The 22,946-nt window shown below is 46.4% G+C and overlaps 1 protein-coding gene and 1 long non-coding RNA gene across 6 annotated transcripts in view; one reads left to right on the top strand and one right to left on the bottom strand.

Annotated features, from left to right (window-relative positions):
* The window catches only part of LOC108002837 (uncharacterized), a 268,276-nt gene extending 258,965 nt beyond the window's left edge, over window positions 1-9,311 (top strand). For 2 of the 3 annotated variants that reach the window (XR_009828854.1, XR_009828853.1), the window contains one exon: window positions 5,924-6,466. This is a non-coding gene — a long non-coding RNA (uncharacterized LOC108002837). The other variant, XR_009828855.1, reaches the window with a different exon arrangement.
* The window catches only part of LOC108002836 (tyrosine-protein phosphatase 99A), a 316,308-nt gene that overhangs the window by 289,099 nt on the left and 4,263 nt on the right, over window positions 1-22,946 (bottom strand). The gene's annotated exons all lie outside the window — the stretch shown is intronic.

Below are 22,946 nucleotides of genomic sequence, written 5' to 3'. Positions count from 1 at the left end.
TATTTCGACCCTCCCCGTGCACAGCGTAGCAAACGCCATAGAGCCACCCTCCTCCACTGTACATTGTGCCCGTACTACGAACGGCGTCGCACACGGGAGAATCGCGTGTGCTGGTAAACTCGGGCCACTCGTTGAATCGACGGGGCAAACAAATCCATCGGTCAGGGACGAGAACCGCACGAGAGCGGTTCCAACCCTCCGGCCAACTCTCGTCCTTTTATTTGGCTAAAAGCCAGCCCGGTTATTATTTCTCTCGCGTTCGCGAGATGTTCCTTTCGATCCACTCGAATTGCTCCCGCTTGTCCTCGCCCATCACCGTTCCGACGTTGCTCCCCGACGTTGATCGTGACCGGAGATAGTTAGGGTGATTGGGTGAACCGTCCAAGGAATTAATAGATAAGAAGGAAGGAACGAAGGAAGAAATTGCGACCGACAACACGAAACGATCGTTTAATCGATGCATCGCGTTTCCACCTTTTACCACCGCGCTCTTCCTATTCTCCCTTTCTTTCTCTCCGTCGTGCAAATAATATTTCCTGCAAACTCGCTCCACATGGCTAATTTATCAGGGCTTCCCTCGATTCGATCGAGCACACTTTTGAACGGGGACGCGGGAAACGAGTCGATTTCATTAGCTCGTGAAAACGGAAAACGATCGACTAATCGCGAGATTAACCCATCCGCTATCCCGCGTCAAATTTCCTCCCCCTCGAGCAAAGAGCGGGAGGGGGAGAGCAACACGTTACGCGAAGCTCGTGAAAATTCTTCGAGCATTCGTTCGGGATTTAGGGAGGAGGAGGAGATCGGGATCGAGAGATGTCTGTTGGTCGGTGGTCCAGACGCTTCATCGCTCTCCCTCTCTCTCTCTCTCTCTCCCTCCGTCCCCCTTTCGAGCCACGGGAGTGCATGAGTCGCACAATTTCACTTAACTCGATTAAACCGCGAGGCAAGCGGTTTTTCCCCTCTTTTTCTCGCAGCTCGCCCCCTCCCCCCGGAAATCCTCTGCGGTCTTGGTGATTTACTTCCGATATTGCCACGGGGCGATATTTTATCCGGGATTGAAAAACTCTGCGATAGGATGATCGCGACGTTAGGAGAAACGCGTTACGTGGAAGGGAGAGAGAAGAAGGGAGCAGATAACCGTGGCAACGAGATTGATCCTCGTGACTTACGGCGCGTATGACTCATCCACCAGACGATCCGACCATTCGTCACCTAGGACATGCACGATAATTATTATACATTATGGACTCGATATCGATTTCGAGGGGAAGCGGATGGATAATTCGAAATATCTTTCGACTAAGGGATCTGACTCACCGAAACAAACAACGATCTTGGAGAGATGTTTCCTCGGCCGTTCATTTTCTCCGCGCCTTTGAAAAGGAGAATCCGATATATTCGCGACTAACGTTAATCCCGTGTTATTTTCTTGTCTGTATCCCTGAATGAACAGAATTAATCGGCTCGTGACACTTTTGAAAAGTATTATATATAAACGAAAATGCCTATACGTGCGTGTGGAGAAGTAAAAGCGATGTCCTCGATCGAGTATCTCGAGGCGGCAAGTAGCTCGGCCTGTTCCAGCGCGTTAACATCCATTGACCTCGAACTTTCAACATCAAAGTACTTTAAACCGTGAATCTGTTTAGGTCGGTCAAAGCTCTCTGCATTCTCTCTCCTTCTCTCCCCTCGAAAAATTACTACACGAGGCTGAATATACCCTACGTGTGCACAAACAAGCCGCGAAACCGTGCGCACCGTTTCTCGAACCCGCGCGTTCTCCGACCGCAACCCCGTGCATCATTTATGAATCGAAAGAGCACTTTAAATTTCGCCCTTACGTATATTTCTATGGTGTTGTTGCCGACTGTCGGTTAATTATGCACAAAAGAAAAATTGCCCGGGGATACACGGTGTTGGGGACTGGGATGAATAAATAAAAGGGGACGTTTTCCGAGATACGATTAAAGGGATAGAATGACGCTTTATCGGATACGACATGCATACTCGACCGCAATTTCATCCTCTCCATCGAACGTTTCACCAAACTATTTTTCTCGTCGCTCACTTTCCATCCTTGCCCACGTTACACGAATGAATATCGTGCTCCAACCGATTCTATTTCTATATTATCCGCAAACTAAAATGAAGAAGATGTGGCGATATTCCCATCGCTTTTAATTAACTATGTAGGTCGCTTATCTTAATTACCACGCTCATGTTTTTTTTTTTTTTTTTACTTTTAAAAATAATTCTCGATTCTATTCCCAACGAGCGAACACTCTTCCGCGGTATTTTAATTTTTGAAGCGAGAATTCGCGAATGATTTCATCATCATTATCGCCGTGACATCCCTTCCCGATTTCTCTACGTAATAATTCCGAAATATAACTCGTCGATAAATTAAGCACAATCGCAAAGGGAGCGAATATACGGACGTGGGACGGTCGAAGAAAGGAGAAATACGCGGCGGGAGGAATTAAAAGCTAGTTATTCGCATCGATCTTGTGAAAAATTCCCTCTTTCGCAATTTCCCTTCCCGCTCCGCGCAATCCACGGGATTTCACAATACGTATATGGAATGGCTCACCGGCGCGTGCTTAATTGCGACACCGCTCAGAATCGCGAAGGTGACTGTTCGTTCACCGAAGGAAAGTGCTCTCCTCGAGCAGTCGCTCGAACGAGCTCGTAGCGCAACGAGTGCAATCGTTCGTGACATTCGATTTAGCCGAGCACGGTCGGTGAAGGAAAACGCGAATTCGTTTCTGGGCGCGAGATCTCGAGATCCATTCGTCGGTTTCGTTGCAAAAACCGCAACAAGGATTAATTTGTCCCCCGGGAATAATTAACGCGGCTTAATCGACGCGATGTTTCGCGATTCTGACGTCAAGCGGAATTCAGGTCGAAACTTTTGAACTGAAACGAAAAGCGAGAATCTGGAGGGGGAAGCAAATTGAATTGGAGCCGATCAATCGAACTCGTTTCTATTTGCGATATTGCCACGTTTAATCAGGTTTGTCGGGCCGCCTCGTTGATTCTCGACAATTAATTATACGGGTTTGAAGGGTAAGGTTCGGTTACAAAACCTGGCCGATTAATCCCAAATTCGATTCGTCGTAATGAAGTCAAAATAATTTTTCGGCCAGAGATTTCGTCGAGAATCGGCGTTATTAACGCTATTCTTGTAACTTTAACGCGACTTTTAACCGATTTTATTATCGTTCCATCTTTCAAGGAACGAAATCGATGATCGAAAGACAAAAATCTAAGAAGAAGGGAAGGACAAAGAACGGTTAAATACATTTTTTTCCACGGTAATTTCGAACGTTCTTTCTCGAATACCTGCTACGTTCATAACCACGCGTCCCATTATTTCGTGAAATTACCTTCCGCATTCCGCGAAAGTATTCTTGCAGGAGTAACTTATTTTTCCGTGGCTCCATACCGTGGAAAATTGAGGCACAGGACCGGTTATCTCCTGGCTGGGAAACTGAATACGTATCCCCATGCCTCGTCGCCACGAGCGTTGTGTAGACGGCGTTAATATCGTTTTAACGCGTCGACGAGAAGTTATTGTTAGGATGTATCCGCGGGCAAATCTGTTTCCAGTAGGTTGGACACTGGCGGTCGTCTTTGCACCGTGTCAAACGCCACGGTTCTCGCGTGAATTCGCGCCTTTGCTCCAAGATGGATGACCCTGCGCTCGTTGCATCGTGATCGACGAGCAAAGAAAAGAAAAGAAAAAAAAAAGAGAGGGAAGAAAAATGAACAGATAAACAGATAATAACGAGTTTGCGAAATTGCTCGATGCATTTATGCAAACAATCGTGGTACAGCCATTCCGTTCGTTATATCCTCGCGCTTGGGTCCCGAAGCGGAAGAATATTTCCGTTTTACAACGAGGATTACACAATTGCCACGGTCGTTCGACTTTAACGAGGAGGATTGAACGGCGACGATCTGTCAACTGAGAGAAACGCGTTTACCCTTCCCTTGATGAGACCACCGTCGGGGAACCTGTCCCTGCGATTCTCTAGTCGCTCTAACTCGTTTCTTCACGCTTCGTGTCTCCTTATTCCCGCTCGTTTACTCCTTTCCATCTCCTCCATTTTCATTCCTTCCAACCCTACGCCTCGAGAACTCCTCTTCTCCCTTTTATAATTTTCTTCCCCAACTCCGAGCCAACCTATAACCGAGATCCTATAAGTCGCAATAGAGAGGGAAAGGGTGTATTACGAGGAGGATCACTTCTCGTAATTTGAAAACTCGTTTGATAAGCTCCTCGGTATCCTCCTCCCTGTGTCTTTTTTTCTTTCTTTGTTTTCTTTTTCTGTTTTCGTTTCTCCCTTCGATATCCATTCGACCATTTACGTTCGTTGCCAATCTATTGTTTCGCTTTCTCTCGGTTACCTTCTTCGTCTCTGTTGTTACTTTAAACCAAAGCCAAATACCTGGGACGAACATCGATCGGATTCGCTCGGAATCGTTAATTTTTCCCGAGAAACGACCGTCTTCGAATCGGTTAACACCGAGACAACGAAGAAATTGGTTCGAGAGAAGCGAGATATAAAGGAGAACCGGTGGGGTGACCGGAGAAATCGGAAATGACGGAAAGTTGGGGAGAATCGTGGAAGAAAAGAGGTAAACTCGACAAGATCGCGTTGTTCTTGAGAATCAATTATTTAAATTAGTCTCGGGGCGAAGGGTCGAATCCCGGAACGAGCGTAATAAATTAAACGTCGCCACACCCCCATGGGAACGACGTCGTTCACCAACATCCGATCCAACCAACCACCATCGATCCCCAAGATTCGACCGATCCTCCTATCGAGCTTCTCGCGCCGCCAATCCGTGCCCGCTTTCCAAACGTCTAATCTCGGCGGCCAGTACCTGTTCATTTCCCTGCGATTTCGATTTCGAACGACGACCGAGTCAATTTTGTCCGCCCTTTCTCGCCCCGCCACGAATCCCACGTCCACCACCCGCACGACGACATTCCGACTTTCCTTCCTCGCTCTCGTGAAAGGCAGAGAGAAAAGGAGAGGGTACGTACCGCTTACGACGTCCACGCGGTGCGTCCGTGTGAGCGAGCACACTCCAATCCCTGTGTTTGTTTTATCCCTGTGTCTACACATACAGATGTGTAGAGGGGACGAAGCGAACTCGTTTCACGCTCGCGCGAACATTATTGAGAGAGTGGTTAAAAGACTCGCTTCCTGATCCTTCCTCTTCTTTTTCTTTTTCTTCCCTCCCCTTTTCTTTCCCTCTTCCCACGTTACTCCTCGCCGCCGTTCAAACGTGAACGGAACCTTCGATTTTTCACTTTACGAAGAATTAATTTGCTCCAGTTTCGCGCGACCAGATCTTGCTCCAGAAACATGCCGCTGAATTTTTCATTTTTCCTCCCTCCCCGCTCGCGGTGTTTTCCCCGTTAAACGGTGTTCGATTCGAGGCACGCTCGTTCGTTCTCGAATGTTTGTTCTCCCGTCATCGGTCTTAGGGGAGGGGTAGAGAAATTAGGACGGAATTACGACCGAGACGAACGCAATTACGAGCAATACGAAGAGATAGATACGTAATCTCCATCTTTTGTCGTTAGCTCTTATTATGGGAATAAACGAATTTCGGAGGATGGAGGGGAAATAATCCTTTCGTTCCGTTCGTTGAACGTCTATTTATTCGTCGCGAACTCGCCTCGTGAATCACTCTAATTAAGCTGTTCGACGAGCACAATTCGAGAGGCAAAGCTGACGTGCCGTAACTAACGGGTGGTCCCCTTCGTCAATTATCCGGGACTTAATTCGAGGCGTGACTCAGTCCTTCCCTTCCCCGACCGACACATCGATCAGAAATAAAAATTAACGACGATCTCTCCTTTTCTCTCTCTCGTTTCTGTCCTCACCTTTCGTCTCTGTTACAGGTAACGAGGAAATTTGCCATCGGAGGTGGAGGAGCGAGGCGCAGCTCCACCACCGACCGACGCCATTTTCGGAATGCCGCTCGTCTCCGGAAGCTGTCGCGCCAATAAATCAAGAGACATCTGCGACTTGTGAGACACCTTACTGCGAGCTCCGTCGTCACGTACGTCGGAACCTCCTCTTCGACCACCCTTTTCTTTCCACCTTTCCGCCTCCTCCCTCCGTCCTCCCTCCTCTCTTTCCAATCTCTCGCTTTCACTCTCTCGCCCTCCACGTCGGTCGAAACTAATATTATAGCTACTCCTCTCGGGCCGGTATGCTTTCACGAGAGGTAAACCGGCGGCATCATTCGGTATCGAGGATCGAAGCGAGACGGCGAAAAGAAGTTTCAAGTGGGTTGCTTCTGATATACTCGGGCTATGCGATTGGTGAGTGGCCGGCACTATATATTGGACCCAGCCGGAGATACTCTGATGTAATTTTTCTATATATTTTTTTCTCCTCCTTCTTCTCTTTTTTTCTCTCTTTCTTCCTTTTTTTTTTTTCTCCCCCGTCCCAGAAACCAGAGTTGTTGATAATGTAAACGCCGACGAAGTTAGTTCCTCCCTATTCCCCGCTGGTTATCGAATCCGTTGCAGTTTAACTTCTTAACGATCGATACCCCGCTCACTGTTCGAGGATCGTCCTCCCCGTGTTACGCCGATTGCTTTTTCGCCGATACCAATCCCGCAAACTTTGTAATATCGAAATTTCGATCGGCCAAATTTTAAACCGCGAGTTCCCAGTTTCTTCTTCCACCGCGCGTCCATCGACGAGGAAAACATCGCGAATATGAATATTTCACTCGCGTGACTTTTGCGTGGCCGGCACAGATTGCACGATTTTCTTTCCCTTTGGTACACAACGGGTCGGCTTGTTCAATCTTCCATGTTTCCAACGACTTTAGATTGAAACCGCCCTCTCCCCGTTCCCCCCTGTTTATACACATCGACGAAGCAGGTGCAGGTGCAATCACACAGCCTTGGCCGTGTCTTGGTCGCTAATGATCAATTCACCTTGGCGCGAGAGGGACGGAGACGGATGGATAAAATTTGGCCGAGCAACTCTCTCCGGAGCGAGCTTTGGGAAATTGAAATCGTTTAATCCCAAGTATATTCCCGACCGGCCTTCGCCACGGTCTCGTAACTATCTTCGTTGTTCAACTTTCGACGCTCGAAACTTGCTTCATCTCTCTTTCTCTCCACCCTCCCCTTCCTTCTCCTTCCTCTCGTTCCTCCACGATATTTCGCCACCCTTAGGAAGAAATTTCGCGTCTTACGGTGCCTTCAAACTTGGCCAACGCTTTTATTACATCGGGTGGATGGTAAGTAATTAAGAATCAAATAGATCGTTCCGATTATCCGTCTCCGTCTTCTTGCTTTCGACGAGAAGAGCGCGAAAGAAGTCACGTTGATTCACGATTCCTTTCGTCCAACACAGGACGAGCATCGAGTGTCCAACTTGGAAAGGGTCGAAAAATCTAATACGTTTACTGCAAAATTAGACTTTGAAGAATTTTTAGTTTTGAAATTCTCGCGATTGTTCCGTACGAGGGAATGAGAAAAACTAGATGAGACGCTGGAAATTTTTCAATCATCGAGAATCGATCGACGGAAAGGGAGAGAGGGGAAAATTTCGTAAACAACGCAGCGAAAATTCAAGCACGATTCGACGAATCGCGGATAGGTACGATTCTCGTAGCTTTCGGTTTAAAGGGGGAGAAGGGGGGAATTTAAGCGAGCCTCGGGTTCGGTTGTTTATTTCGAGAAAGCCGGTTACGAGCGGCAATTAACGGAATGTTCTCTAATACGAATGTAAACAGTCCGGCATTTGGGCGGAACACCGCGTTTCGATGTATACTCGGTTGCTCGGCCTTCAATTTTGCATCGGTCCACTAGCGGCCGTTCCATTTCTCTGCGCGTAGAAACGAGCGCACAGAGGTTGCGTTTGCAATTCTCGCGGATTTTACGAGACAATGGAATCTTGGTGGAGAAGCACGCGAGACTGGCCCGTAAATCCACACCCGAACCGATTCGACGAAATCCAGTTGAAACATCTCCTCTCCGCGCCGCGTTTACATCAAAGGAAGTCGGTTTATACGTTGTTTCCAGGTTGATTCGTCGATTTCGTTGGCCGAGAGAGGTGGCTACGTTACGAGACACGTTGCAGCCGCCAACGCTCCCAACGTGCAATCGAATCACGACGAGAAATTTGGCGATGCACACGAGTTCGCCTCGTCGGAAATACGATATCGATTAACGTCCACGGATTATACGCGAGGAAAACGAAGGATCGATCGATATTCGATAACTCTATCTCCCGTGGAGCGACATGGAGCGGAAGATATCGCGTTCGAACAGGGAAACATACACCGCATAATACTGGAAATTAACCGTTCGTTTCGTTGGCCATCTCGTGGCGAGGCGATCCTGGCGAAACGTGACGCGAATACTTTTTTCCCATCCCTCGCAATTATTTCACTCGCATCAAAAGTGAAAACAGAAGCGCAATTCGGAAGATCGGTTGGTTTCATAAGTGAATTTCGCGAATGTCGGCCCGGATGCGATAACAAATCGCTGGTATCGACGGAGGCCGGTCGTTTCGGAAATACGAAGGAGGATCGCCAACAGCGTACATGGGATGGAAAATCAATCGCCTCCGCTTCCCAGGCGTCCCATCTTCTTCTCGACCATATCCGATACCTTCCAACGTTCCGAATAAATATAACGCTCGACTCGCGTCACTTTTTCCACCATCGGTATAAAGCCGAAATAAATTATGCAAGCCGATCTTTCTTCCCCTCCTCCCCCACCTGCGTTGTACAACCGCGGACATACACCCTTTCTATTTTTACCACCGCGTCGTCCATTTTACTCGCGTCTATTCGACTCGCGAGTCGTTCTTCGTAGACGTCGTTTTCGCGTCCCGTTTCGTTACAACGTTACGTCCGTTTCCAGCGCAGCAAAGGAATAAAAAGTGTAGTTGCCCGAAATTTGTGGGGAATTTATACGGCGACCGTAAATCACGGGAAGAGAGGCGATATAAGGATACACGAGATCGAAGGTGAGAGATGGAATGGGCGGATTTTATTTAGCTTACGAAAACGATTATACCGACATTTTATTACCGTCTATACTTCACCCCTGCAAATCCTCCCTCCGAGGGAGAGGATTCTCTCCAACGCAGCGTGGAAAATCGGTTAAAAATCGGTCAACAAACCGGAAGGACAAATCGAATTCTGTGGCCAAAGGAGGACCAAAGGACCCGTGTACGATGGGATACACGAAAGAAACGGTAACAAACGGAGTTGGCGCGCGAATGGACATAATCTGTTTAATGCTCGCAGGTCCATCCATCCGTCCACGCGTCCCATTACCCTCCCCCTTGTTCCGACTGGGGTTCTTGGACGGTGACTCGAGTGACCAAGCCTCTGTCGTTGCGTTATTGCGGCCGGGATATTAAATTATTGGCCGCTCGGTTGCCCTCTAATATCGAATACTCCTCGATTCGGATGAATATTAATGGCCGGTGTTAAGCGACGTCGGGTCGGGGGCAGGGAAGTCGCTGATCCGCAGAATTACGCGATACATTGGCTTGGGAAGGAAGGGAGGCAGGGAGCGAGAGGACGTTATATAGGGAGGAGTAATTTTTTCTAGAGATCCTTGATTTCGTCGATCGGGATATTTTCTCGATATTAAAATATTACGGATGCCGAAAAAGAGATAATTTCTTTTTTTCGTTCTGCGCTTGTTAGTGGATTCGCTTCATATACTTTACTTGAGATATCGAAATGGCAAACATTAAGTATTTCTTGCGATATTAAGAAAACTTGATCTATCTAACGAACGTAAGAAAAGAAATGCAAAAAGAAAAGGGACATACGAGATACGAAAGAGGAACGAGGGGAGATTAAAGAAAAAGAAAATTTCAATTCGCTTAACGAGCAATCGAAAAAGCGATTTCGCGTCGCGGGATAATAAGTTATTCGCGGGTGAAATTTTCGTAGCCGAAAGTGTGAAAGCAACGCCGGGAGGCATTAACGCTCTCGACGAATTTATCGAAGTCCCCGCGCTCGTTTTTATCCCCGTAGCTGCTTGCAATTTTCGCCCCGGTGAGAACGGACTGCCTTATTCCGGTCGGTCGTCGTCGTGACCAGAATCCGCGTGCCATCCCGAGCCGACCATCCGACCGAAGGGGAGAGATCACGGGCCGGAGATCGATCATCGCTGTTGACGTCTCTCTCTCTTGTCCGTTGTCCAACTCTATCCTCGAAGGATCGTCAGGTGCAAGCGTGACTAATGGACGTTCGTCCAGCGAAACGATCGTGTATATACGAGGCCGATTAAAACCGATCTCGCCGAGGACAAGGCTGCGGGCGGGGGAGGAGGGCCGTTTCGTTCGGAATTAGATCGCTAATTGCCGAGAGGGGGAGGGAGGGGGGAGGAGGGATCGTCGATTATCGAGTTTATTACGCTGGTGGAATTCTTCAAATATATGGTTCGAATCGGTTCGATCGAAATCACGAATTCCAGAGTTTCGATGGCTCGGAAGCGTTAATTGTTCCCCACCTCCCCCGATTCGCGTGTACGATCTCTCCCGTGGAATTCTATCACGAGGGGGGGCCAAATATTTTCCACGTTCGAATTAACGTGTAATTCTCCATGACTCTGAGCCGAGAAACGAGACCGACTCTCCCTTTTTTCCCCCCTCTGCAATCGTTGCAGTACGCCGCTCCAAGAGAAACAGCGGATCCCCCGTAGATCTTCGCCGCTATTTCGCCTTGGAATCCTTTATTTTCTTCGCGAGCAACCAAGGAATTCCTTACCTTCTGCCATCATCGCTCGACCCATTGCGTTCCCCCGAATTTTCGCGAAACGAATGAAATCTCTCTCGTGACGAAGAGACGGATAGAGCAGCAACGCTCAACGTATCTACGAGTTTCCGCCGAGTTTCGACCTTATTCAGGGACCAGTTTCCAAATACCACTCGAAAAGTTACCCACCAGTTTCGAAGAGTCGCGAATTTTCCCGGAATCTTCAAATACCGCGTTCTCATTACCCATAAACTTCTTCCTTGGTAAGAAAAAAAAAAAAAATCACAACGGAAGAAGATATGATCCAAGATAACTCGTTGCTCGTCGAAAAGTCGCGTCTTTCTATTCGCATTTTTCTTTCTTTCTTTCTTTCTTTCTTTCTTTTTTTGCCGTTGATTCAAACCGACGAAATGAAAACGTGAAACGAAAATGAACGAAAATTTCATAAAATTTTTTTCGAGTATTGTAGCGCTTTTTTTATTTTCTTGTTTTCTTTTTTTTCCCCCCCTCCCCTCGTTTTCTTTCCTCGGGTCTTTTAAACGTTACATCGCGCGCGGTATCGGAAATAGGAAGTCGAACCGAATGAATAATACCGATTAATAGCCTTAGGTGACCGTTATATCGCATCCACATAAATTAACTATTCCATTGGGAGCGGTTTTTTTCGCTCGAATTCGTGTAGCGAAACAAATCACTCGCGAAATCGAATTACCGAGAAATCAATGGACTATGATAAACACGTATGCATTTATGTATCCGTTTAATCATTCCCATCGATCGTTCGGATGGTCTCTTTCGTTACGCTCGTTATTACACATCGTCGGTTCGTTCGCGAAATTTCAAACGGGAAACGGTAACGAAATCGTCGTCGTCGGAATTCTAATCGATGATAAACAACCACGTGATGGCCGTGAATCGAGTCGAATCGAATCGAGTCGAATCGAATCGAGTCGAATCGATTCGCTGATGGAAACGGAAGGGAACGAAGAACTTTCTCCCGAAGAAACGAATTGCGCGAACGAAACCGGACGAGTTATCTCCTTTTCCTTTTCTCCTTCTTCTTTTTTCGTCGTTGCGCATCAAGTATCATTAAATATCGCTCGTCCCCTCCTCGAGATGCAATTCGAGCACGCGAGATTTCTTCTTCTCTGTCCAAGGAATGAAAAACTCGCGCTCGCGTGAGATATTTCCTTCGTCCTCGAAATGCAAATTACCACGGTGAAGAGAACGGTGAGATACGAATCGTTAGCGCGGCGAGAGGGAGGGGAAAAAACGTGGAGATGTGGATGGAAAAAGGAGGCCGGTGTTATCGATGCTCGGTTCCCCGAAACATCCGCGTGCACGCGCGTTTTTTTCCTTGAGCGACGCAAAAATCGCGCCGCGTAGCCTGCACGGGAGAGGGCTTTGTCGCGATTGTTCGGGGTACAACGACCGTTTGATTAAAAAGAGATTCGTCGCGGTGAATCGCGGGACGCGAATATACGCGGCTTTGTGCACCTCGTATTCGTCAGGATTACAGTCATATGCGGCGCGAGAACTTGGCAAACACGTCTGTCAAAACGCTTCCTGTCCCCCCTCCCTCTCTTTTTCTTTTTTTCACCGAATCGACCGGCGAAGGCAGCGGCGATTTCGCAATTGGCGCCGGCCAGAACTAGGATGCGGCCTCCACTCGTAACCCCTCATCCCTCTATACCCTCGATTTCTTCGAAACGTTCGCCTGCAATACTCCTGTAACAGCCACTGAAACTTAACAGTCTCGTAAAGATCACCGCTCAATTCTCCAAGAACCAGTTCCATGCGACGAATATATTACGTGTACATATATATATACTTGATCGTGTTTAAGCACGTTTTACGGCGATGTCACTCGAGCTAGCGCTCCGCGATTATCGAAGTTGAGGTTCATAAACCACGCCATCCTCGTCACCGTCTATTTACGATGGACGATGGATCGCGATTTTCGCCAACTTTCCTCGTCGGGCGGTCACGGCTTTTTAGGCCGTGCACGTGGAAGGGAGGCAAAGTTGGCAAGTCTGGAAAAAATTCCTCTCGACACGTTCCCTCCTCCGGGCCCAACGAACAGGGTCGAACAGGGTGGGCTGTAATTAATGATCGAGCCCGATGCCTGTGGAATTTCAATGAAAACGTGGAAATAGCCGACCGTTCCGTATAATTAATGAGCACGGCCTGTTGACACTGGTGAGAGAAGTCAGCTCGACGAAGTCGGATCGTGAAGAATACGCGTCTTCTATTTACATCTGTCGGTTCGAACGTTTCGAGAACAGAGTAACTCGATACTCTGTAAAAGATAAGCCGAGAAAACGGTGGGCTGTTGTCCAGGCCGACAGTCACGTCACGTTGCGTGACAGATCCGTGGTGCAACAACTCTCCGCGCACGTATCTCGGCAAATTTTATTACTGCGCTACGAATCGTCCTGGAATCGTCTTTATCGCGCTGTAAACAAGTGAGTGAAACGTCGCGACGAGAGAATGAAATTGTGGCAGGGAAATTAGGAGAAATTATTCTCGGGTTGAACGAGATCTCGAACCGGGTCGAGGCGCGTTACCTCGACCCGACTTTTCCCACGCGAGCGAAAAGTGGTTACGAGGGAATGCGGATCGTGTATACACGAGTTACACGGCCTCGAAACCAATTAGCGCTCGCGCTTTTTCTTCCTGTTCCCCGAACTGCTCTTTTTTATCCCCACTTCTCTCCATTCCTTTCTCTCTCTCTAGCTTTTTTTTCCACTCGACTCTGCCTTTCGCCTCGTTCGAACGCCTCGATAACGAGAATCGCAGCCGAGTATCGGTTCTAAACGAGTGTTTAAGGGAAAAGTGAACGCGATTGCGCCACGTGGCACGCATCGAAACTCCTTGTCGACGTTCCGTCGTATTTCTAAATTTGCTGAAATTGTTCCTCCAACGGGGAGAAGAGGAATCGAAAATTCTCTTGTCTGCTTACTTTCTTCATTCTCCATGGAAATGGTGAAGTTCCAAATGGCGAAAATGGAAGAAAGAAATTTCAAATTGACGTCGAAACGCTAGAAAGAGAGAGAAATAAAGAGAGTAGAAAATTTCGAAGATAATGGAGAGAAAGCTAACAAATCGCTATCGAGGAAGATTCGACTTTGGTAATTAGCGTTCGGCCGAGTTTGATTACGAATCCTTGCGCGAACGAATGTGGAAATTGGGTAAATATTTTCGATCGGGCGGAATGAAATAACAATTCAATAAACTGTAACAGGAGGGGCGGAGGAAGGGGGAGGGGATAGCGAAAAATATTGAATTCTCGGTGTCCGGGTAAATAAGCTGCAGAATAGCGCGCAATAAAAAAAATTATATGTGGACAGAAGTCACGAGAGGATGGCGTGTATTTGTAATTTAAATAACTGCAACAATTGCGATATCGGTATATACATATATATATATATACGCACGTGTACGTATACGTTTCCATACACAGTGGTCGTACAGCCGGATCGGGAACAACGGGTGGTGTACACCGCGCGACTAAATGAATCGTTACCTATCGCGATTAATTGCGATTCTTCAAATATTCAGCCCTATGGTATAAAAAAAATTGGCAGGCGCTGATTAAAATCTCTCGCGCCAGCGAGAAGTAATCAAATCAAATTTAGAACGCTTCGTTAGCGCTTAAATTCGCTCTTTGTTTTTTTATTCTTTCAACCGTGTAAAATTATAATGCCGATCAAAACAGTGTTTTCTACGTTTGTTCGTTTTTCCTTTTTCTCTCCTCCGCCTTCTTTTTCTTCTTCTTTTTCTTCCCCTCCCTCCTTCCTCCCCGATTTGATTGAACCTGGCCAATCAACTTTTCAACGCAAACTTCTCTTCAATCGGAGAAAAATTGAACGAAGGCAAAAGCAAAAAAAAAAAAAAAAGAAGGAGAAGAAGAAACAACAACGCTGCTTTGCCTCCGTTTTTATTCCGGAAAAACAAGATAATTAATTTTGTTTCCGCAAAATAAAAGTAGTGTTTGGTAATTTTAGAAAGAAAAGGGAAAAAAGAAATATCTCGGAATAGTGTGTGTCGAATACGTGACGAGATTTGAAAATTAATCGATGGGATTTAACTAGTAATATCTTGGAGACAGATTCTCGATAATGACGGCGCGAATGGATGCAAGGGAAGGATTAACGTTCGTTCATTAGCGGCAAGACGAATCTTTAATCACTCTTAATTAGACATTAAATTTGGTGTCAACCTATGTTAACATTTATTAATTAAAACGAAATGAATATCAAACGAAACGAAATACAACTTATGTGTGTATATATATATATATATATGTACATATAATATATTTCATAACGATCGAGAAACGATATTTTTAGGAAGGGGCGTTGGAGGAGAGAAGAATTACGTAATCGATAATCAATGGCTCGAATCGGGTTACCAACGTGGAAGAGTGTAACGAGAAGAATGGCGGAATGTTAAAAAAAAAAAATAACGAACCTCAAAGTTTCATCTTATGAGAGCTTCCTTTCCGTTCTTCCTCCTCCTTCCATCAAAGATTGAAATTCGAACCGTCGAAACTATGAAAGTTTCGCCCGACTATCTCAAATTAACGAAGATCTGATGATCTATAAACTCGCCTCGAAACAAACTTCCCATCGGAGTCTGCAATTATCGATCCGGAAATAAATTAAACCTCCCTTCTTCGGGAGTTCGAAATGGAAAACGAATTCGTCGCGATTCTCAATCGTCTAATTAACCAGGCAAAATTGGGGACAAGCGAAAATAAAAACAGGATTAGCAGTGGTAGTAGGAATCGTTTGTTCCAGATAGCGAAGAATTTTTCTTTTTCTTTTTTTCCCCCCTTTTTTTTTTTTTTCTTCTTTTTTTCCCTCCCCTCGGGTACTTTTAAAACCCTGTGGCGGTCCGCAATTTTCCAGAGAGGCTCGTACGTTTCGGCTTTTTCACGTCCGCCTTTCGATACCGCGTCTACAGGATAGGCAAAAGTTTCCATTGTGGGCAGAGACCGTTCGCAACCATCCCGTTGGTTTCCCTCGGCATGCGTTGCACGACCATTTCAGGGCATTATGATTGCGGAAAGCTAGCATCCTCGTAGAGCCGTGCACCAGTGCACTTTGCATGAAAGATTAGACTACAAGGGAGAGGAAGTGGAAACGATTCGACGCGACGTTGCCGTTCAACAGTTTCCGCCACGGTGCGGCGATACCAAAGACTTTGGACTTTCCAGTTTGCTTTAACGATCGATTTTAATTACCGCGTTACGCTCCGCATTACTTACGGTCCAGATAAGTTCAATGTCCAAAGCCCTCTCCACGTTCACCACGATTCTCCGCGGATTTTATTTTTCCTTTTTCCCCCTTTTTCCTTTTTTCCGTCGCTGAGCGTGCAAAGTGAAAATTATTGTACGACGATCGTTCTAAATAACGGTGTCCGAAAAAAATACTCTCGAGAGTATTTTTATTCTCGAACACGTTCGCGCTTAGTGATGGCGTAACGCGATAATTTCGATTCGATGTATGCGCGAGAGTTGATCAAAAAACAAGAAAAAAAGAAAAAAACGCAAAAGAGAATTACGACGAATCTATCGACATCGCGACTCGATGCACTGGCTTAAGCCAACTTTTCTACCCGAGCTGTTCGAACTCGGATATATCCTATTACGAAAATGTATTTCGCCTCGCCACCAATCTCTAATGGCGCCGTCCGGTCTATCCGCTTATCCAACCCCCAAATTCGTCGGCTATGTTTTTATCCCTCGCTGCGCACCACTCGAAAAATCAGTCGACACAAGAGCGTTCCCCTCCCTACACGCACAACGGACACGAAATACAAGTGGCGTGCGAAGGGCTGGTTTGCGATGTTTTGCCGCGGATCGTTCGATTACAATGAGTGGAGTGGAAACGCGATGGGTCGTCGGATGACCTGTCCGCCATCCCCCATGAACAACTGGGCCGGTCTCGCCGCGTTACGAGATATTTCCGGGTTAAGTTGCGACAGCATCCTCGCGATAATTTGAGAGTTACAGGTAGCCGAATCGAGAGAGAACAGAAGCGAGGCGAGATAACGTGTCCCAGATTGGAATCGGCATCCATCGATAAAAATAAAATGCGCGTTTCGCGTTAATTGAAACGACGCTTTCGATAAACTTCGATAATCGATGATCAGTCCACGATGAACAAAGGGAAAAAAAAGAAGGAAACAGAAAACGAAAAAAAAAAAACACGCGTGTAAATCGGAAAGAGACGCCACCACGATTTCGAGGCTGCGAGAAATGATTTGTGCGTTCCGTATTCGCCGCTCCGAATAAAATGTTACAGAAACGACTGTCGGCAACGGAATGCACATCAATTTCGCTTACCTCGTGCTCCTCTCTTTCGTCCCCCCTTTTTTCCTTTTTTCCTTTTTTTTTTTCCCACTCCTGAATGGAAACACGTATCCCCGTGTAAATCGGCGGGAACTTCTATAAACGAATAACGAGCAGAACTAACGAAGAGCGGACTTCCGGAGGGAGGAGAACCGCAAAAAAGTAGTCGAAGAAGAAATGAAACCGTCGTTTCGTTGATCGTTAAACGAGAGACAAGCGAGGCGGCGCACTCTTGGATATTTATTTGAGCGTTTATTAAATTCTAGAGTACGAGGAAGAAAAGGGGAAGGGGAAAAAATCGGTCGGAGAACAGCGAAAATACTTTACCTTACGAATTAATTGTCGAATTTTATCCTCCGTTTCGTCGAGAGGACAAAGGCTCGACGTTTATGAGCGTCTTGCCGTTATTAAGCGATGTTTTTTTTTGCCACCTCGGATGCCAGAACTGAGTTGCCGCGAGACAAAGGCAAGACATCCTTGTACCACCGCGTTTTGCCGCGTAACCGCGTCCGCGTTAACAGGAATTCTGGGGAACGTCGAATTCTGAATGTAAATTAGCTCCGGAAGACGTTCGTAAACGGTGCAAATCATTGGTGGCCCGAAACCGGCCAAGAAAGTTCTTGGCAAACACGTGGAGGAAAGTAACGGAGCGAAATGATATGGGAAAGAGTGTACAAATACGATAAATCCTCGGCGATTGATTCGACCAATCGAGTGGATTGGTTCCCAGGAAAGGAAAAGTTTCGTTGATCCCCAAATTCGAGGACGAGCCTTTTTTTCATATTCCCTCGTCTCCCGAGAATCTGCATCACGATCGAAATACGATCCCTAATTTCATACAGGAGAAAGAAGAAAAGCGAAAGGAGAGAGAGAGAGAGAGAGAAAGGGAGAGGGAGAAAGAAACAAAGAAAGACGAAAAAGTGGACAGATCGAATGGAAGATCGGGAATGATATCGCTGGTTCTGTCGATACCAGTGACGCCTTGTAAAACGATGCAGCGGACTTGGCGTCTATTGATCAAATGATCACAATGGGATCACAATAGGAACATGGCCGGTGCAGATACTACGCGTTGCACCCATTCGATTTCTCCGTGTGTAAATGGGACCGCAGCCTCCTCTCAAAAGGCGCCCTACCCACACGCCGTACACGCGTCCGTGTAAACGCGACATATCCGCGAAACTGACCCCCGCCGGGGTCGGTGCATGCACACACACGGCCCGAAGCAAAAAGCCAAGCTATCATCCTCCTTGCGGAGATATATATATATATATATATACACACACGCACATCGATACCGTGGCCACGAATCGATACCTCACTGTCACAAGTCTCGACATATTTCGACCATTACCGACTCATTTCCACCCTGTGTTCTCCGTGGTCTGCCCACCGGAATTCGCCCTTGTTTTCCCCGGATATTTTCGGTTTCCAACTTTTCCACCCTTTCGTTATCCGCGGCTCGATCCCTTTTCCATCTCGATGCCTCCGCGAGTTTTCCGCCTCCCGTTTCACACACGCGGCCGTCTAATCGCCTTCGAGAAATTCAATTTCGACGATTCTCATGATTGATCTTATCTCTCTCTCTCTATCTCTGACTTTCTCTCGTCTTTCGATCCAAGACGCACCTCCTATTTCCTGCTAAGCTTTCGACTCGAAGGAGGACGAATTTTCCCAAGTGCCTGTTGGAAATGCTACGAACATTTCTTCTGGATCTTCTTTCTCCTCTCGCGATCGGGGTTAAGTTACATATTGCACGATATATTTTTACGAAGCGAGCGAGGCGGGCGGCTTGACTTGCCGTCGCGTTTGCTCGCGATACGCCATTACGTTGGACAAATGTTTGACGAGGTACGTTTCGTGTAATCGTTTCGATTCTACGATGTCGAAACTTTTCGAGACGGGGAGAATAAACCGTCGTTTCCATACGTTGACAGCTTCGATACGCGACTCGGGATCGACTTATCGACTAATCGTTTTTTGGATCCCTGTAGAACAACCTACGTGTAAATTCCCATCCCATGAAAAGCTTTACGAGATCGATCGATTCTTCTCTTTCTCGCCCTCCATCGCTTTTTCATATCCTGTGATCCGATTTATCGATACAGATTTACTTTCTAATCGTAAATTTCATTCGTTCCGTCGTCCTCCATCGGAGGGGAGGGGGGAAAAAATTAGCTCCAGTACCACGGCCACGATCCGTCTTTCGCGACAGTGAGGCTCGTTAAACATCGGACGAATATCGCGAAACCTAGTCCTCGAATTTCCATTTCTGTTTCACATTTATTTCCACGAATGTCCAATTTTCACTTTGTTCCGAATTTATTCCCACCACCGCCACCAATTTCCATCCGCAAAATTGAATGCTAGTTTTCAAACTAGCCCGAGGCGTTTTTAATTAAAATAATGATAACCGATTTAGCCGTTTTCACCTAAATCCATCTAAATGAAAATCGGTATATTTAAGGTTACGTCGGTCGAGGTTACATCGGTCGACATATGTCGATAATAATTACGTTTCATTATCAAATAGAAACTGGCGCGAGAGCGTCAGCTGATCGTTGAACACATTTCCAAGTGACTCGCGCATTTGTCGACGACGTCGAATCTTTCGCGGATTCCGCAATCCTTCCGCGTTCACCACTTGCCCCAACGTTTCTAAACACTTATTGGCGTTAAGCGGCTGCCAAGATCTAGCGGTTCGCGCGAGGAAATGGTATTCAATTAATATCGAGAGCAGACACCTGCGTTGCTCGTTTCCGTTCTCTTCGCTCTCGAGAATTGATTTAAAACATTTTAATGTAAATATTTAAAAAAAAATAGAAAAAATAATCGATCGTGGATATATATAAATATTGGGCCTTTGCGTCATTTATAATGAAACACCGTTATTATGGAAGGAATATATTATGGAACGAGAGTAAGCATGAAAATAAAATCTGAGTGTAAAAAAACGAGATCGAATTAGCGACGCTGTTCAAAAATTTATAAATTTCTTTCCACCGAATCGTATTCTAATTTTATTATTAATTTACGCTGAAAATATTAATGGCAGTTTTCTCCAAGTATATTTTATTAATTTGTTTTCCCGTAAGTAAACGAATAGTGTAATACTTCGAATTCGAATTTCCCGGGAACAAACTCCGCGTCTAATTTTTCGTCGAAATTTCAAAAATTTCGATCCGTCCGTTGATCCAAAGGCGAATAGTCAACAATAGTGACAGCGACTGACTATTAACCGAGAGATGAAAACGACGTGAACAAGAAACAACAAATTGAAACGCGAGCAAGCAAAATTCCAAGTCCCGTTAATAACGAGATCACGGTAAACGCGCCCCCTAAATCCAGCCATCACGGTTTTTCGCAGTCGAATTCTTGCGGTCACCTGCACACAAAGGGAGGATACACAAGTTCATCCACACGTATACATGTAACCCATGCATTAACTCGGCATCATTAAATCCACCAACACTCGCAACCGACTCGATTTTACACGAACGCGCGAGTAGGAGAGAGAGAGAGAGAGAGAGAGGGTCAGAGATGTGAGCGTTCTTCCCGTAGAACAGAAGTCCCTTTAGTAACACGAACAGACACATATAGATAGACAAGTGGATGTCTGCACGCGTTTATACGCGCATACCTTAGGTCTAATTCGAGGGGGAGGGAAGGGAGCGCGTACCGCTATCTCTGGAATGCGACCTTTCTTCCTCCACGGTTCATTTACCCCATTCGTACGTACCGAATCGCGAGGACGTTACATTCAGCGCGATATTCACTAGGTAAGTGTTCATTAAAACCGGCCGTTCTACCGGGTGTGAGCGTTAATAATAGCTGCGGACGTACAGTACGCGTATATATATCTTGGAGAGGGAAAGAGAGGGAAGAGAGAGGTTTAGAAACGGGTCATAGGATCCACCTGGTGCTGCGATGGTAACATTTTTCAGGACACTCGTGTTTAAACGAGTGTATGCGTGTGTTAAACCGTTTCTCCAGGGATGGACGATTGATCGGTATCCGGTGCGTCGTTAAAGTCGAACCACTTGAACCAGATTTGTCGCGCGAAAATTTTATTTCCGACCCCTCCTTTCCCAATTACGCGACAAAATCGATCGCGTTTCCCTACCACGGTGTCACGCCAACTTCGGCGCGTCCTCTCTGAATCGCTCAAACGCCCATTGGGCCGCGTGCATTAAATTCAATTCCCTGACCTGGGGCATTAAACGTGGCGAATCCACGTAACGAAACCGCGCGACGAATATATCGGCGAGAAAGGAAATAGGGCAACGGATAATTGAGGCGACTTTAGTAACGTGTTAACGAGACATCTTTCGACCAAAGGTGTACCTATTTCCACCCCGAGGTTGGAACCCTTTACGATAATTAACACGCGAACGTTCCACCGGCCAACTTCCGTCATTCGATGCATACGTACGCTATGAATTCCGTTCTCGGTTCGTGTCGCTAAATGCATACCGTTACCGCTTCGATGATTTCCAGGATAAAGACGTATCGCGTTAACACCACGCCACGAACGTGACACCGTTTACCTTTCAACTTTTTCTTTTCAACTGCCACTAAACACGAATAGAGAATTATACGAGCGACGATTAATAAGTTGAGAACAACACGAAGCTTAATTCGTGCTAGGTTATTAAACGTGCAATATTAGCTGTTTCATTAACTTATCGATAACGTTTGTAGTTAATTGAGTGCATTATTACGAGCAGAAAAAATTGTTCTCTCTCGAAAATGCTTCGAGGATGAAAGATATATATATATACACATGTTTTTATATTGCTACACGAGGACTGTCTAAGAAGCTCGATATGGATTCGTGCATTTTCCAGAAACGTTCATACTTGTAATAATGATAAACGGCCATTTTACATTCAACGCTTTCTCGCTTCGCCCGTTTAAAACACTTTGAACAGAGGAACGGAGTGAAACGTGTTGCCAATAAGGCTTAATGTTCTTTCAATCCTTTGCCAAGTCCCCTGGCCCCGCTCAACTTCTCCCAACAGTTCTCACGCTCTCTCGGAACATTTATCCTCCCCCCAGCTTCTTCAAAAAGATCAAGCAATTTATCTATCGCGGAATTCTGGCCGAAAGTTTCGCCCCTTGAAATCGAAACGAAATTTTCGAAAATAATCCACGTTCGCACCGATTCACGTGACGTCACGCCCGTAAGCCATGTACACTCTAACCGCACCCCCTTCGTCCTCCTTTATCCGGCTCGATGACACGGTCGATAACGCTTAACACCGGGCCAGGCTAATGCGAGATCTATGAATTACTCGTTAATCCCCGATAAATCACCGACCGCTATTATGTCGATACTATCTCGTCCCGAGATTCTTAAGGAAGCGTAACTCGTACGGGGGAATAGATGGCTGTCACGAAAGCTACAAATTGAAAAATGTGCGCCGCACCGCATCGTGCGCGATGGGGAACTGGATACAACAGCCATACACACGTACGATGTACGTGTACCTTATATTCCCCTTCTTCTTCTTCTTCTTCTTTTTCTTCTTCACTCCCTCCCCCGCCACTCCTCCCGCTGTAGAAGCTAAAGTAACACGTCCACGTATAGTTGGAGCCGGCCGTTTTCCTTTCCACGTCCGCCCCTTGTAAGCCGAGAGAGAAACAAAACGAAGCGACGCGCGTCTCCTCGAATGACGCTCGCATCGATTGCCGGATTTAAGCGCGTAGTCCGTCAGCTCCCCCGAGTACATTTTCCATTCTGCCCTACTGCGATTTCCTCCGGCTGGAAGACGTATTTACAGCTACCGATACACCCTTATATACCTTTTCCTCC

Source organism: Apis cerana, linkage group LG2, assembly GCF_029169275.1.
Source record: "Apis cerana isolate GH-2021 linkage group LG2, AcerK_1.0, whole genome shotgun sequence".
Classification (NCBI taxonomy): domain Eukaryota; kingdom Metazoa; phylum Arthropoda; class Insecta; order Hymenoptera; family Apidae; genus Apis; species Apis cerana.
This window is presented reverse-complemented; position numbering and strand designations above follow the sequence as displayed.